The sequence below is a fragment of the Marmota flaviventris genome, chromosome 6 (assembly GCF_047511675.1).
Source record: "Marmota flaviventris isolate mMarFla1 chromosome 6, mMarFla1.hap1, whole genome shotgun sequence".
Classification (NCBI taxonomy): domain Eukaryota; kingdom Metazoa; phylum Chordata; class Mammalia; order Rodentia; family Sciuridae; genus Marmota; species Marmota flaviventris.
This window is the reverse complement of record NC_092503.1, coordinates 27,446,741-27,463,475: the sequence shown is the minus strand read 5'-3', so window position 1 is coordinate 27,463,475 and position 16,735 is coordinate 27,446,741. Positions and strand designations below refer to the sequence as shown.

The 16,735-nt window shown below is 34.3% G+C and overlaps 1 long non-coding RNA gene across 2 annotated transcripts; it reads right to left on the bottom strand.

The window, feature by feature from the left end:
- Positions 1-3,178: 3,178 nt before the first annotated feature.
- LOC139706190 (uncharacterized) lies at positions 3,179-10,722 on the bottom strand. Of its 2 annotated transcripts, none has more exons than XR_011707836.1 (4): positions 10,349-10,722; positions 6,878-6,966; positions 4,470-4,859; positions 3,179-3,269 (listed from the first exon to the last, which is right to left on the bottom strand). It is a non-coding gene; the product is annotated as an uncharacterized lncRNA (long non-coding RNA). The 2 variants fall into 2 exon arrangements; XR_011707837.1 differs by having other exon boundaries at positions 10,440-10,722.
- Between the last annotated feature and the right edge of the window lie 6,013 nt (positions 10,723-16,735).

Below are 16,735 nucleotides of genomic sequence, written 5' to 3'. Positions count from 1 at the left end.
AAGTCTTGGAATAATATATACCAAGTTCTGAAAGGAAATGGATGCCAACCAAGAATACTATACCCAGTAAAATTAAGCTTCAGAATTGATGATGAAATAAAACCTTCCATGATAAAAGTTAAGATAATTCACTACTAGAAAACCTGCACTACAAAACATAGTCAATAAGATATTTCATGAGGAAGAAAAGTGAAAACCAGCAAAGGAAGGAACCATGCTAAAAGAATAGTCAATCAAATGAGAAACTAATTCAACTTTAAAACCAGGGAGATTTTTCAAGATGGCAGAATAGAGGGGTCACTTTCCTGGCTGCTCCATAGAGTGAAACCAAAAAAGCAGACAGGAAGCTTCTCAGCAAGGTGGGTGAACAAAAAGAAAAGCAGGGGGAATTTGCTGGAATTTAAAACTGGAAATTCAAATCAGACTGGGGACTCAGGAAGTTAGTATAATAAAATAAGGAAGAAATCCCCAGTGACACAGCTGCTGCTGCAGCTGGGCTGGAGTGGTCCCTCCATGAGCATAGTGGAGGGATAAGGAAATTAAAGGAACCCATATTTTGGGGAGGCCCTAGGTGTATTTGGATATGAAGTATTTAGAGATCAAGGACATTGCCCAGCAAACCTGAAAGATGCACTGCACAATATACATGTGTGGGGAAAGAGAACACCATTTCTCCAGGTAGCATGCAGAAGACAAAGGAAGAAACCATTTTGCAGTCACTGCATGGGAACTGGCAGCTGAGGAAGCCAATTTGTGGCAAACCTTAGATTGGCCTGAAATAAAGGTCCAGTAAATACATAACTGCACAGCATGTAGTGTGCTTAAGTGACAAGGAGGAAAATCAAATGTGGAGAGTGGTTTACACAGGGACAACCTACCTGGCTCTGTCCATCTCAGCTCTAATACAATGACTTGCAGATCGTTGGGGAGAGATGTATCTAGCCAGAAACTTAGAAGGACAGGGTTCGGAAAGATTGGAGACTGAACCCAAGACCAGGAAATGTGAGGCCCGAAGGTAATATATGGAACTAAGAATTGGGTCCCCCTACCATATGAGTGGAACCTAGGGGAGATCCCTGGTGCATGGCTTTCCAGCATGGACCAGCACGTATTTGGTGCTGGAGGTGTGTTGATTTAAAATCTCCAGACCAATTGGCATTCAGTAAAGAGCCTGGAGCCCACCTAAGCAAAACCTTTTCCAATGGTATTATTTTTTTTGTTCTTTTTTTCTTGATTAGACTTGTTTGATTTTTATCAAATTTTAGCTGTATTATTTCTCTATTTCATATATTTCTCCTCTTACTCTTATTTTTTCCTTCCTATACATAATTTGAAAATGATTTGATTGTTATTGTAGCTTCTGTCTGATACAAGTACTTTAAGTTATAAATGTTTATCCCAGAGATCCTGATATTTTAAACTTTTATTATCACTTAGTTCAAAGTGCTTTTTATTTACTTTTATTGTGCTTTCCTCCTTGACCTTGAGATATTTATAAGTGTGCCATTTAGTGGGGGGTAGGGTTCTATATATCTTAAGGTGATTGATTTCTAATGTAATAAATCATGCAGGAAACACAGTCTGCATGATTTTAAATTTTTTAAAAAAGTAATGGAAATGCTTTTATATTGATTGTATTGGTTACACACATGTCAAAACTAATCAAATTGCATTCTTCAAAATATGTGCATTTTATTGCACTTCAATTTTACCTCAATAAAGCTACGGAGGAAAAAAAAAACTACTCTGAGATTTCATCTCACATCATTTAGAATGGCAATTATCAAAAATACAAGTAACAATAAATGTTCAAGATGTGGAGAAAAGTTACACTCTTACATTGCCAATGGCACTGCAAATTGGTGCAACCACTCTGGAAGGCAGTATGGAGATTACTCAGAAAACTTGGAATGGAACCACTATTTGACTTAGTTATCCCACTCTTTGGCATATCCCCCAAAGGACTTAAAATCAGCATATTATAGTGATGCAGCCACATCAATGCTCATAGCAGTTCAATTCACAATAGCTAAGGTATGGAACCAACCAACCTTCAATAGGTGAATGGATAATGTGTACATATACACAATAGAATATTACTCAGCCATAAAGGAGAATGAAATTGTGGCATTTGCCAGTAAATGGATGGAAATGAAGGCTATCATGCTAGGTGAAGTAAGCCAATCCCCCAAAAAACAAATGCTGAATGTTCTCTCTGATACATGGATGCTGACTCACAATAGGCAGAGAAAAGGAGGTTGACCAGATTAGACAGGGCAGGGGGTGATGGGCGGAAGGGGAGGATAGAAATGGGAAAGACAGTAGAATGAATTCTTATGTTCCTATATGAATTCATGACTGTTGTAACTTCACAACATGTACAACCACAAGAATGGGAAATTATACTCTATGTATGTATGATATGTCAAAATACATTCTATTGTCATGTATAACTAAAAAGAACAAATAAAAAATGAATCAAAAATAAAAAAAGGAAATCATGAGTTAAAAGAAAAGGAGTTGGAAGTTATAACAAGGAGCAACACATAAATAACAACATTCCAGAAGAGCAAAATATATGGAGTTTTAAAATTCATTTGGCAATTGCCCTATTCATGGAAATGCAAGGGATTTTCAAAATAGACAAAACAATCTTGAAAAAAGAGCAAAGTTGGAGGACTCACACTTTAAAATTCATTACAAAATGTCGGTGGCCAAGACACTGTTTTGCTAGCATGAGGAAAGACACATGGATTGATGGAATACAACTAGCAGTCCAGAAACAGAACTCTAAGCAGAGAACAGCAGGGAGGCTCCTCAAAAGAGTAAAAATAGAACTACCCAGTGATCCAGCCATTTCACCTCTGGGTCTATAGCCACAGGAATTGAAATCAGTATCTCAAACAGACATCTGCACCCCAGGTATTGCAGTGTTATTTACTATAGTCAAAACAGGGAAGAAACCTAAATGTCCATTAAAGTTGATTGGGTAAAAAAAGTGTGATGCATACATAAAATGGGGTGCTGTTCCATCAAGGAAGAAGAACCTGCCATTTGGGACAACTGGGATAAAACTAGAGGACGTTATGCTGAGTGAAATAATCCAAACACAAATACTACATGATCCCACTTATTTTTTAAATTTAATTTTCTTTATTGTATCTTTCTTTTTCAGGTGGTTTACGATTAGCAATGTGATCTCATGTTTATGATGAATTCAAAATAGTCAAACTCATAAAAGCAGAGAGGAAAAGGGTGGTTTCCAGAGGCTATGGTGAGGAGAAAAAGGGAAATAATAAGAAAAGGTTACTAAATTTCATTTATGCAAAATGAATAATCCCTAGACATCTGGAGTATAACATACTGCCTTTAATTAATAATATAGTACTGTATACTTAAAAACTGAATGCCAGTGTAGATCTTGTGTTAATTGTTTCTCTCTCTGTCTCTCTTTCTCTCTCTCTCTCTCTCTCTCACACACACACACACACACACACACACACATACACACATTCACACACACTAAAGAGAATGGGTGGTTTTGGAGGTCATATATACTAATCTCCAAACTCATCAAGTTATATAAGTTAAAATATAAAGCATTTTATATGCCAATCATACTTCAATAAAGAGGCTTACAAACAATAAGTTTATTCATTTATGGTCAATTGATTTTAAACAAGACTGCCAAGACAATTTAATAAGAAAAGAATACTTCCAAATATGGTGCTATGATATGTGATATGAATATCAACCCACCTATGCAAGAGGATAAATTGGATCTTTACTTCAAGCCATATTCAAACACTAACTTGAAATGGACTATGGACCTAAATTAAAGAGCTGAAACTATAAACCTCATTAAAAAACATAGGACTAATTTTATGGCCTTTGATAATCAGTGATTTCTTAACAGCAAAAGTACAGCAACAAAAGAAAATAATTAACTGAGTTGTGTCAAAATTAAAAAGTTTTGTATCACAAATGATGTCTCCATAACAGTAAAAAGAAAACCCATGAAATGGGAGAAAATATTTGCAAATCACCTATCTGATAAGAGACTTTGTTAATCTATCTTTTGTTATAGGGGCTTATTCTGTTAGAAATATTGGGGTGCTGCAAGAAATCTTGCATATGCTCAAAAGTTACTCAGCCAGGCAAACTCTACTTCTGCAGAAGGGTGTGCTATTGAACAAAGTCTGGAAAGAAAGCACACCTGGGTCGACAGTCCACTGGTTTTTTAACCCTAATGCAGCACTGCTGCTTGCTCTGATAGGGGGAGCTCTGGGTTACAATCTACACAATTGGCTAATTTTAAAATTGGGGAGGCTGTAGGAAGCACTAAAGTTAAGGCTATGATTGGATCTTACCCCAATTTTACATTTAAGGCTAAGTATTATATTCTGAAAACAGACCACCAGACTTTCTATTTCCCCCAAGCATTCCCCCCCGCCACTTTTTTAAAATACCTTTCAGTCTCATTGTCATTTTTGTTCTTCTAACCTTTCATATTGCCATTCTTTTTTTTTTTTCTTAGTTTTCGGCGGACACAACATCTTTGTTTGTATGTGGTGCTGAGGATCGAACCCAGGCCGCACGCATGCCAGGCGAGTGCGCTACCGCTTGAGCCACATCCCCAGCCCCCCATATTGCCATTCTTCCTAGCCATAGTAACTTTCTGAAGTAGAAAACGCTGATGGTAATGAGTTCTCCCCTTTTTAGCAGTTCAGATAGCTGTCCTAGTGATCAGGGGCACTTGGTAAGGTTCTTTCCAGCTCAATTGAGGCTTGTCTTCTTTCCAGGTTTAAAATCAAGTTGCCAGGTGGGAAGTGATGAAATGCCAACCCCAGAGGAGGAGTCTGAGCAGCAGGTCATGATGATCATACCAGCAAAAAGAAGAGACAGAAAGAAACACAGAGAGGTCTTAAATTGACTCAGAACAAACTTGTGACACAGAGTTTTTGTGCTAAATATCAGACACTCCTGTATAAAAACCTTCCCTTTATAACCTCCCAACTTTACCTACTTTTGGGAGGACTGATCTAAATGTACGCCTCAAGTTACGTAAGAGAACCACTGTCTTTTCTTTTAAAAGGAAAGACGTGTATGGCTGTGCTTTGGTTGTACTCTCCTGCCAGGTGTTTAAAATCAAGTTGGTCAACACTGACCTTCTCCTATGTGTTGTAAGAGCCAGCTGATATCTGTTGGCTATCACTCTTGGGAATTGTGAGAAGCCTCCTGGCTCCTTTCGCCGTCTTCTATCAGTTGTGCCATCTGCCAGGATGGGTCGGAATCTTGCTGACTACATATAACTTCCCTTGGAAGCATCAGGGACATTTCCTTCTCCCATGACCCTGCTCTTTGCAGAATGTGCACTGGTTGGCTTCTGTTGCCTAGGATACTTATGATCCATCTGATCAGGAGGTCAGGGGAATCATGGGATATGCAAGCCCAGAGAAAGGTCATACTATTCCCTCAATCTTGGTTGACCTTAGAGGGCATGGGCCAAAAAATATTGCTGCTTTTTCCTTGGCCTTTTTCTTCCTTGACTTTGGTCTCCAAATTTTGAACAGCCAGCAGGTAAGATTCACCAGTATTGAAGTCAAACTACTGGGTTTTAACTTCAATGTTTATAATTTTATAGTTACTCCTTCCATTTAATTGGGGTCAATATTAGCACCAGAAGTAAGGTTTATATCCTGTCTGTCCTATAGGTGATGGCTTATTATCTCAAATTAAATCAAGTTGTTCTCTTAGAGGAAGTACTTTTACAAAACACTAACAGGCAACAGTTACAAAATCTTACAGGAAAATATAAAATGAAGTTAACAAGAGCAAAAACATATTCAGTTTGTATAATAGCTACAAACCAAGAAACATGATTTCTATAACATTGCTAATATATCTTTGTTATCTATTTTGCCTCCACAAAGACCCATAAATTTATCAACTCAATCACATACAAAATCCTTTATAAATTTTACTTTCTTTTGAAACTCTTTTACAACCTTAAATACATTTTATAATTCATCCAAACCTTTACTTAAGTTTTGTACTATATCTCCAATTTTTTATTGAGATCACAGGAATCTTTGCAACAAAAATCTATCCTTTGAGCATAACTTTAAATGGCCTTAAGTCTATCCTACTTTGGTGCCATCCTAACATGCAATGAGGTGAGAGGCAGAGCCTTATATTAGGTGAGGAAAGGCTCTTGATTAATCTTAGGTAAAGTGTTTTTGTTCTGAAGTTGATCTTTGCCTCTTTCGTAGTAAATGTCATTTTACAAAATTTTCATATATTGTTTCCTGAGTCTATGAGAGTATAAATTTATATAATACATTACATGTGAAAAATGAATCAAACAAAAGCAAAGAGAGCTTTTAATGTTCCTTTTTTGAAAAAAGTGGCAAAATGTTTTTATGTTCCACATTATTAACCTTTAAGTAAATCAGGCTTTTCTGATTACCTTTCAAAAATATATTTATATTACCATCCCAGTGTACATAGTAGCACAATATCTTTATATATTGCTTATGAATGACAGGTTATTTTTATGCAATTACAAAATGTTAATGACATAAATAAATTCCCAACTTAATTTGTTATTTTTATGTAAGTCTGAAAGAGACTATCACTACACACAGCTTTAGTTTGAAGAATATCAGTTTGATAAATTGCTCTCCTAAGTTTTATATTTTAAAAGACTGTTCACTTGGAGAAAATGAAAACATCTCACAGTTACATTGATGTCCTGATATTAACTAAGTTTAACTTTCAAAAGAAATTAGAATCTATTATTTAGGGTACTATAATCAGAGGCCTGCATATGTTAGCAACACTGACAAAAATCAAAGTATAACTTTAAATCTCTTACATGGTTAGGAAACAGTGTTGATGATCAGAAATAGACTTAGTCAAAGCAAATGGATATAAGCCAGGTCTTCATATGACAGTGTGGCCTTCCTATGTCAGATACAATGTATAAAAGAGAGTACTTATTAATTACTTTGCCAATAAACCTACATAGACTTTAATTTTACAAAATTGTACATTAACACTTAAACAAGGCTCAAACAGTTCTCAGATGTATATGTATCTGCTCACACATATTTAAGATGTCAACTATATTGTAATAACCTAAAATAACAGTTGTTTATTTAACCAGTTACAAAGCAATCACTTGAAAAACTTTAAAACAGGTATAAATTCTAATGCATTTAAGACTTAATTTCCCTAAATAATAAAACCTAACAGATAGAAGAAATTATTTTGATAGATAAGAGCAGATTGATGTTTTAAGGAGCCCTTGTTTCTAAACAGAGAATTAGCACATTAAAAGTAAACTTATTAAAAAAAAAACACCTTGAATAACTTTAGCTGATTGTGCTGATTGTAGCCAACTTAATCACATACATGAACACTTTGATATTGACCTTCCATAAACCTTTTGGAAGTTTAACATTCTACAACTTGTTTACAGCCCTACTCTTGCCCTCTTATATCTTGGACATTAGCATAGGAGTATTCTTTACCATTCCTTCTGATTTTCCATACTAAAATATATTTCCATAAATATAACTTTCTTATATCTGTTTCTAGTTTCAAATCTTTTATTAAATTTATATTCTGAAACAATCCTTAGAAAATTCCTGAGTTTAAACAAATTTCTCCTTTTAAATAAGGTGAAATACTTTGTTTCACAGTACTTAAAACACAACTGAAACACTTTTACTCTTTGCCTAAAGAATTATACCTATTAAAATTTTAACTCTTAGAAACCTTACTTTCAGTGAAAACCCAGAAACAATGCAGTCTTAAACTGTTATCCCATTTACACACAACTTATAAAAACACATCTAATAGATCCAATATATTGTCTTATAGTTTTCAAGAAGCCAAGAATACTTGAATTTATATTTAGCAGTTGCTGTTATTTTTAACTTTGCAAAATAATCAGATGTCTTTTCTAACAAACACATTTATGAAGACTAATCACATTTATATCAAAACTTATTTACACATTTTTAATTTAGGTTGCCCATGAAAACCAGGGTATCATATAAGTCTAGTTAACACTTTAAGTCAGTTATTCCTACAAAGAAAAATCCTTAAGAACAATGGAAATTGCACTTGACATTTATAGAAACTAAATTTTCTTGATTGGCTGGTCAGCTAGAAAAGCTTGTGGGTTAATAGTTTAAAAGACATCTTTACTCTTTATCTATTTAACCAATTTAAATTAAATTTTTTCTTAAAGATTTATATTTTAAAAGACTTGTACACTTGGAGAAAATGAATACATCTCACAGTTACAAAAGTCATTTGAATCCATTTTTTTAAAAAATGTATGAACTCTCATTTACTTATACACCAATTTTGGTACCATGTAAATTATAAATAGACAAAAACACATATGTAGGCATACAATACAAGAGTGTGCACAAATATACATAAAAACCTACAGGGAATAAAGATTTTATAACTTTTCCTTGAATAATTGAATAAAAGACAGCAGGAAAAACAGAAGGCTAAAAATTCCATTTAGACAAAACAAGACTAATTGGAATGCAATATTCATTTAGGTGTACAGGTCCAAATGTAAATTCACCATAAAAACAATGAACTCAGAGAAGACTGATGTTCTGAAAGAAAAGAAAGAAAGAGAGAGAGAGAAAGAAAGAAAGAAACGATATAGCCGTAATTACTTGTGGAAAGGAGAATATGGAACATCTATCCAGTCACAGTGCACTTTTGGATCAGATTAGAGTAGTCCAGATATTTAAAGAATGTGAGGTTCCATGAGTTCCTCAGGAAAAAGTTCTCAAGGAAATGGAGACTTGTCTCCATATAAGGATCTTTCCATTTCTCTAGTTATAGCATTTATTTTCTCCTTTTTCCTCCCGTGGTCCTTTGGTCTGTTGTTTCTTATGGTATCTTGAGTGGGGTTCTTTCTTTACCTGGTTTTTAGGACCTGTTTTTCTTTGGTTACTTATTCTATAATGGAGAGCATAATTTTTTAGCCTTATGTCTCTTTTCTCTTCATCCCTTTTTGCATAAACTTTTTGAGCTTCCCTCAATAATTTCTCTAAACTTGTATCCTGCCAATTTTCTAATTTCTGTACTTTTCTTGCAGTATCAGGCCAACCATTAGTCACAAAATGTAGCTTTAACATTTTTTGCCCTAAGTGGTCATCAACATATAATCCAGAATATTTTCTCATCTCTTCCTTCAATCTATTTAAAATTCTGTTGGCCCTTCATTTCTTCCTTATTTTATATCAAAAGCCTTGCCTATGTTTTGGGATCGAGGGACTGCCTTCCTTGTTCCCTTTACAATTAAATCTCTAAGATCTCTCACATGTCCCCTATGTATTTAATAATTATTATCTCAGAGGGGCTCTTGATTTGGGAATTTTACAGCAGCAGGTAGGAAGAACCTCAGATCAGGCTGAATGTTCACATCCTCAAGCTGCCGATGCTTCTTTGGGAATCTATTCCTCGTTCCTTCAATATTATTCAATATGGACATAAGCTTGATCTGGGCGTAAAGTTGGGGGTTGAGGAATTGGTTTAATTGGTCTGGAACCTCATGTGGTCTCCCAACACATACTGTAGTTCCCATTTGTTTTTTTTTTTTTTCAAATCAGAGCTAGTTAAAGTATAAACACAATTTCTCCCCCTCGGAGCCTCACATTAAGGAAACAGGGTGGATAGAGGAAGGAAAGAAACCAGATTTTTTCTCTCCCTGGGGAAAGGGGAACTTTGAGTATCCTGTTTGCATTGTTCTAATTTTTTTTTTTTTTTCAATTGTCTAGGCAAGGAAGGATTCAAGGCGCTGGGGAGAGGTAGAAGTCCCTGTTTGGGCTCTGGTTTCTCTCCGCCCTCTTCTGAAACCTTCCTGGGGGAAGACAAGTTAAGGGATCCCATTCATTTGATTCTTCCTTTCAAGTCTTTCTAGTTTTGTCCTCATTTTTAGTAAATTTAAGAGGAAAGAGGACTACAAAGAACATAATCTATCTCTGCCTGGCTATCAGACATTTTATCATTTACATATTCTCTCAATTAATAGAAATTTGCAACCTGCTTCTGCCCAATCTTTGGCCAAACTACTGAAGGCTTTAAAATAGGTTCCTGAGTCCAAATGAAACAACAGTATTTTTATCATTTTTGCCCCACCCCCTCCCTAGGACTATCTTTCCAATATTTTAACACAAGACCCAAGAAGGCTCTCTGGGGGAATTTTGGTGTCTTTTCCCTGGCCGACATCCTCTTTCTCTAGACTTGAGTTTTTAATGTGGAGGCTCAACCCCCGTTATGGAGATTTCTTGCACTATGTCTTACTCACCCTCAGACAACCTCAGGGATGTCTCAACCACCAAGGAAGTACTTCTTTTTTGAGAATAGATTTTCCTACTTTGGTCCGTTCACAGAATTACCTGGTTGACTGCTCTGCTTACTTGGGCTCTTTGCAGCATTGCCCATCAACTTGGTTTTGAGTCTGTTATTGGCTTCAGCAGTTGCAGGTTCCCCCCCACCACTTTGAGGCCACCACAAAAAGGCAGTGGGATATGTCTCCATGACCCCCTGGGTGGTGTAGTTTTCCAGACAAGCCCCCAAGATTATTGCCTGTTAGAAATATCCAGTTGCCGCAATAAATCAGGAACATGCTCAAAAATTAATCCACAAGGCAAGCTGCACAAGGGGCATGCTACAGGAAAAAAAAATCTGGCAAGAAAGCAGGCCTGGGCAGACAGTCTGCCTGTTCTTATCCCCAGTGCAGGCATTACCCTTTGCTCTCATAGGAGGAACTGGAGTTACAATCTATGCGATTGGCTAATTTTAAAATTGGGTTTGGCAAAAGAAATACTATCGTTAAAATGGCTATAATTGAATCTTACATCCCAATTTTACATTTAAGGCTAAATAGTGTATTCTGGAAATGGACCACAGGACTTTTCTATTTCTCACAATTCCGACCAAGAACCTATGGGGGATTGAAGAAAAATATATTCTTCCCCTACAAATGAATGAACAAAACATGATATTTTTTTAATAGTGAAGTAGTTTTTGACAATAAAAAGGATGAAGTATTGATAGATGTTATAACATGGATAAACCCTGAAGTCATTCTTACATGAAAGAAGCCAGTCATAAAAAACCCCACATATTATAAGATTTTGTTTATATAAAAAGTCTAGAATAAGGAATTTATAAGGTAAAATAGATTAGTGGGAATGTAGCACCAAGAGTGGGAGATAAGAAGTGATGACCAATGGTAGGATTTGGGGAGGTAGGTGATAAAAATGTTGTGAGGTTAGATTATGGAGATGGTTGAGCAAATGTGTGAATACATTCAAAAACATTTTAAAAATACACTTTAAATGTTGGAATTTTATGGTATGTGACCTATCTGAATAAAAGTGTTTTTTAAAAGCTTCAAGAAAACTGAAATTCATACAAATTGTGTGATTACTTCACTTTCCTATAAACTAAAACTATTTTGATGTGTTACTGCTCTAATCCCTAGACCAGGTGATCATAAGCTTCTCTTATATAAAAATTGGACAAACTTCAGGCAGGAACCCCTTGGTTTGATGTGGAGCCTTAAAAACCCTGACAGACAATTAAAGTTATCCCCTTTAGCTATTGAGATATATTCCAAGATCCCAGTGGATGCCCAAACCCTCAAATCATGCAAGATTTCACTGGGCATCTCACAAGGGTGTACTTTTTAAGACATGATTTTTTTTTTCAGAATTTTCCATTTAATATTTTTGGATTGCAGTTGGACTGTTGGTAAAAAGAAGCCACAGAAGGTAAAAGTATGGATAAGGGAGATTACTATAGTGTCTTTGGATCAATAAAATTGGCCATAATTATTATAAGAAAGCAGTCTCAAAAACGAGATAGAATCTCCAAATCTTAGTAAGGGAATGAAGGAGGAGGGTTTAGGTAGCGAAAGTCTTCTACCTAGGTCAGCAAGACATAAAGAGGATAGTACAACAGCATGCATGGATTTAGCAGATACAGAGAATGTGTTATTTGTGGAAAGTTCTTAGGCACTGGAAGGAAAGTCCCTGCCCTAAGGGAATTGAAGTCTGAGGACCTAATCAGTCACATTTAAGATCATGTGTCAAGTGCTATGGAGGAAGAGTACGCAAGAAATTAAAGGGCAGTGAGGAGAGTTGGCCATCCTGGCTGGGAGAGGAGAGCCCTTAGAGAAGTTTCTACCAATGCATCAGGATTGGGGGCAGAGCGGGACTATCATGTAGGCTTGGCCATTTGGGGTGTGCATTCAGGGGCCAGGGAGAGCCAGGATTCTCTTTTGTGATGCCATGTTTAAGCTTCTTTGAGGCAGGCAGTACCTAAGAGACAAAGCAGTTAAGACTGTGAGAAGGAAATGCTTATGATCTGTGAAATTTCCTCTTTAAAAACTCTCGTTTTAGAGAACTGCTAAAAATATAGAAGAGAAACAAGTAGAGTGAGTCCTCATTTTATTTTCTTATATCTTTTTACCTTAAGGAATTAAAACACCAAAATTCTTTACCCTAGCAACAGCATTTTAAAAAACATCACATAAATTTTTATATTTTCTTTAAATACTCTTTATTTTAAGCATATACAAATGGAGAGACACAGTGTAATAAGACTCCATATGTCTGCCCTTTGATTTCAATCAATATTTTGCCATCTTATATAATCTATTCTTCTCCATTTTTTGCTGACATATTTTAAAGCAAATTCCAGGCATAATGGAATTTTGTACTTAGTATTTTAATGATTCCCTAAAAAAAGCAACATAAAACCAGTTACTATTGCCATACATAAATAATAATCATAATGTATTAATATCTGTCATCTAATACTTAGCAAATATTCAAAATTCCTTAATTGTTTAATAAATATCTTTTTTAAAGATTTAATAAATATCTTTTAAAAAAGATTATTTCTTTTTCCCAAATTAATATCCAAAAAAAAAAAAGACTTATGTGTTATATTCAGTTGTTATGCCCACGCATCCTTTTTACATCTGTAAGAAGCCCTTCTCTTTTATTCTTATTTTCCATTGATTTATTGGAAAAAAAAAACAGGAATAATGGTTTTACAGATTACCTGGCATTCTGGATTTGTCTGGTTACTTCCTCATGGTGTCAACATTATTTAACCAACATTATTTGCTCCCGTCTTGCACACAAATTGGAAATTAGCACTAGGAGCTTGATGAAACCCAAGGTCAGTTTTTGGTAAAAATAAGTTCTGTGAACATATTTTGCATGACATCATGAAGCACTCAACACCTCATTTTTAGCAATCCTAAAATTGGTGACAGGGTTCAGGTGACAGCCTGATCTCTTTATTGCAAAACAGCATCCTCCCTCCCACTGTAACTATAAGGACACACCATGGAGCTTAACAGGCTACAGATAGCCAGTATCTATCAACCTCACCTAATGGTGTCAGCATTTATGAACTGTTGTCTGAAGGGATTATTTTACTGGGAATTTGATCATTCTTTCTAGATTTAATATTGGTGACTATTCTGTTATAATGATTTATAAAAACTTTTCCTTATAAGTTGGGATTATTTGGTTACATTGAAATATAGTTCATATAAGAAAAGCAGGATAGACACTTCCTTTTTCATGTTGTCAATGTTGAGAGTAGAGTTGCTACATGGCTTCCCTCAATAGTGACAAGAGACATTTTTGTTTGTTTGTTTTCTCTTTTTTTAAAGTATCATTCTGAGCATATGGGTTTTTATATTTTCAATGTTTTTCCAACCAGTTTCAGCCATTATTCTATTTACAAGCACAAATGTCACATCATTTGACAATAGGACATCCTTCAAGTGGATTTCTGGGTTCTGTTGGTATTTCCTTGTTTTATGGCATAAAATTTGCCCTTAATCTAGGATCAGCCATATCTCCAAGGGACCTTAGTTCTTTTGAATGGGAAATGGTTTTTAGAGACATATTTAGGTGACACAGGAGCCCATTGTCATTTGACTGTCATTGTTTCTAAACATTTCAGTTGAAAAAACTAAGAAATACACATTTTTTAGAAATACATATCTTTAAAAATAAAAATATATTTTCATATTTCATAGTAATATTTTAAATTCACACTAACTCTACAGGATTTTTACTTAACTTTTTTTCTTGTCTCCTCCTTTCTCTTACATGGAAAAATGTTAGTTTCTAACAACATAAAAAAATTATTTATTTGCTTTATCTTATGAAAAGACTGATTTAAATATACCAATATCAAATAAGGGCACTCAATTAAGTTAAAACAATATTGCAGCTCCTTTTGTCCAAAGAATGTATTCTGTGAAGAATTTACCAAGAACATGCTTTGAAGGTAAACTGATATAATTCCTTCTGAATGATTATGCCACCAACTTAGTATTTTATTAAGTTGATTAATTTCATTTTATTTTTATTTGCCAGATTTCTTTTTTATTAATTTCATTTTTTTAAAAAAAATGTAAAACACTTATAAGACTTCAGAATCTTATCTAACAAATTATTTAGAGAAGTCTTGCTTCTATTTCTATTCCTTCTCCATATTATTTTTCTCACCCTATAGTAAATCATATTCAAACACATTTTTGTTTAACTGTCTTGTATCACTTTTTGCAAATATAAACACATGTGTGTGTGTATATGTGCGCCTGTGTGTGTGTGCAGAAAGAGCAAAAAGGAAGACAACATCAGGCCTTATAGTATAGTATAATGCTGATTTTTTGTTGTTGTTTTTGCTGGGGATTGAACCTGGAGTCTCATGCATTATAAGCATGTTCTCTATTACTGAGCCACACCCTAAGCCTTATAATGCTAATTTTTATGTAAGAAAAGGCGGAAATACCAAATAACCAAAAGCTGTGTACAATCTGTGATATTCTATATTAGTATTTGTTTTCTGTTCCTTAAATTACATTTCTATTTACCATAAACAATGATGTACTATATTGACTACATGTATTTTCATTGTTTTTGAAATATTTCTAAGATGTTTGTTTTCTCTTTGCCAGTTTTCATAGCTGAAAAATTCCTTGGTTGGTCTAGAGGTGATCTTTATTGTCCTTCAGCTTTTACTTTGTTTCCTTGAACACTGAGAGAGCTCTTCACCCTGTAGTAGCTGCAGGTGTCCGCTAGATGGCAATGCAACACAGCGAGCTGTTTGGAGGACATTTAAACCTCTAATCTAGATTGAAAACCAAGAGAATTACAGAATTTTTTTAATCTGTTATTTATTTTTGTTAAAAGTTAAATGTAAAATATTATCTTTTTTTAAAAAAAATTAATGAATAAATTTTTCTTCTCCAAAGAATATAAGCATAACTCTACTAGAGCTAATATTTTTCTTAAGTATCGTCTTTCCATTGTTTAAAAATCCAGTTCTGAAATCAGGCTTGGAGACTGTTTCCTTTCGAATGAGAGGAGTTGCATGAATATATGAAAATAAATTTTTTGGCAACGAAAACTTTAACATTTTTTCTGTTTAGAAGAGATAAACAAAATTCGTTCACTATAACCAGAGGTTATATCTTGCCAAAATAAAATTATGTTTATATTTAAATTATATATTTAATGTAAGCTTATTTTATTGCACTATTAATTTAATAATGTGTATCTTGGCAGAGTTACAAAATCTCTTGTGAAATTAAAATTTAAGGATTAAACTTAAGGATTTTTCTGCAAATAAATATATTATTTCTCAGCTTTGCAGAAAATTAATAAATTTTAATATAAAATGAAAACATGTTTAAATAAGAATGTCAGAAAAAGTGATTTTTTTCCATTAGCACTTCAAGTGTATCAAGGGGAAGCAATTATTGGTTGCAAAGTTGTTTAGTTTTTTAAAAATTCTACTTTTTGCTGTGTACCATTATAAATAATATGCTTACCATGTTTGAATTTCAAGGAAAAACACATACTGAAGTCATGCAGTTTTTCCTAAGCAGACATTGTGAAGACTAGGAAAAAGTTCATTAAAAGAAACAATGCTAGTCATTGCTCAAAGATGAAGGTTCTGATATCAGGTGAGACAAATAAATCGAGGTAACTGCTGAGAATTCAAGTAAAAGATGTAGCATTAATTACATAACTACTTGAGTTTATATTGTAATCTCATTGTAAACTGCTGATAAGAAAGTCTTCAGTTTAAAATTATTTAAGTTCATAATAACAAGTGATATTAATTTTTTATCTGTTTCAACAAATATAACTGTTTTATATATTTTTGGAAAAATCATTATTAAAACAGTTACCAAGTTAATAAAATATCATGTTCTAAGTAGAATTTTACATTTTTTCTTCAATTTCAGTATATAGTCCCACTTTTAACCTAGCAAATATGTTGTGGAAAGTGTCCTCTTTCCTGATAGAAGACACATCTATGCATAATATGGGAATTACATCATTTTCTTGCAGTTATGGGATTTGTGGCTGGTTCCTGAAAGATTCCAAGGTCTAGACTTTTTCTTTCTTTTTTAAAAAATATTTTTTTTAGTTATAATTGGACATAATATCTTTATTTTGTTTATTTATTTTTATGTGGTGCTGAAAATTAACCCAGAGCCTCACATATGAGAGGCAAGCTCTCTGCCCCTGAGCCACAACCCCAGCACAAGACTTTTTCTTAACTGCATGTATATGTTGTTTTATAACATATTTATCTTTTATACAGTTTGAACATGCAAAATATGTGATATTGGCAACTCAAGCCC